A 1,244-nucleotide genomic window follows, 5' to 3' on the forward strand; every position below is an offset into this window, starting at 1 on the left:
CTAATATAAAAAATAGCATAAAGTTGACGATAAATCAAAACCATAAAATTGGTTGAAGTTATAGTTGTAAAAACAATAATTACATATCTATAATCTATATTTTTATATCTTTACTTTTATCTATATAAAAGCAATCATAGATAATCTTGTGACAACTTCTAAGCAATATAAATCATTTTTTTTCCTCACATTATTGTTTGCATTCCACATTAGATCAAAAAAGAAAGAGACACATGAGATGTGGATACAAAAAGAAAAGAGCCAACATTTTTCTCAATATTGTTTGGATAATTGCATCCCGCATAGCATGATGAAGTGAAAGTAATAAGAGGGAGATTACTACAAAAAGAAATGACTAAAAATGGAACACATATTTTTCTCGGATGTTGACGTTTTGCTTAAGATCAAATGTAGTATATGTTTTTAGTTTAACATATCTATCCTGAATCTTAGATTTTTTTTTGTTTAGATCAAGTACATTATATGTTTTTAGTTTGATATCCAATATATGGGTTTTCAAATTGCTTGGTATTTTATTTTGTATATGAGAATGTCCATTATACTACTTGGTGATGTAGTTATGTATCTGTCGTCTTGGTGTTACTACTATCAAGGTTTGATACACCCCTCTAATTACAATTTAAATATTATAAAATGTTACGATAAATTGTAGTAATTGTTTTTTATCAGTTTAATGTCTGATATGTGGGTCATCGACCCCACTTGGTATTAATTTTATTTTTTTATGAGGAAAAATCCATTATCTTAGCTTGGTGATGTGGTTTTTCATACATCGCCTTGAACTTTCACTATTGTTGCTACAACTTATGCACTACCCTAATTTTCACTTGAAATATTATAGAACGTTTCTTTTTCATAACTTCAAATGAGATTTCAATTAAATTTGTTACAAAATGAACATCATGATTTTGTCACCTTATATGAGATTTCAGTTAGAATTGTGATTTCTAATTAAACAAACTACTAACATTAGTAAAACATTTGTAGAGTACTTTGTAACACCATTCTCGAACATAATTAAATAACTTAAATTAATATATGGTTCTAAGATTGTTGTCAACTTCTCTTAAAAACTTTTAATGTTAATGAGTAGTTGACACACACATTTGCCTATTTTTTTAGAAGTGGACTTGAAATTTTAGTCTATAACATTTCTTTTGAAGATGGTATTATCACTACCGCGCAACGCGCTGTTGAAACACTAGTTATTTATAAAGGTTGGC

At 27.7% G+C, this 1,244-nt stretch overlaps 1 non-coding gene across 1 annotated transcript; it reads left to right on the forward strand.

The window, feature by feature from the left end:
• Positions 1-644: 644 nt before the first annotated feature.
• LOC112503678 lies at positions 645-838 on the forward strand. The gene has a single exon (XR_003068051.1). It is a non-coding gene; the product is annotated as a U2 spliceosomal RNA (small nuclear RNA).
• The last annotated feature ends 406 nt before the right edge of the window (positions 839-1,244 follow it).

Source organism: Cynara cardunculus, unplaced genomic scaffold, assembly GCF_001531365.2.
Source record: "Cynara cardunculus var. scolymus isolate 2C unplaced genomic scaffold, CcrdV1 Un_Scaffold_3545, whole genome shotgun sequence".
In the NCBI taxonomy this organism is placed as follows: Eukaryota; Viridiplantae; Streptophyta; class Magnoliopsida; order Asterales; family Asteraceae; genus Cynara; species Cynara cardunculus.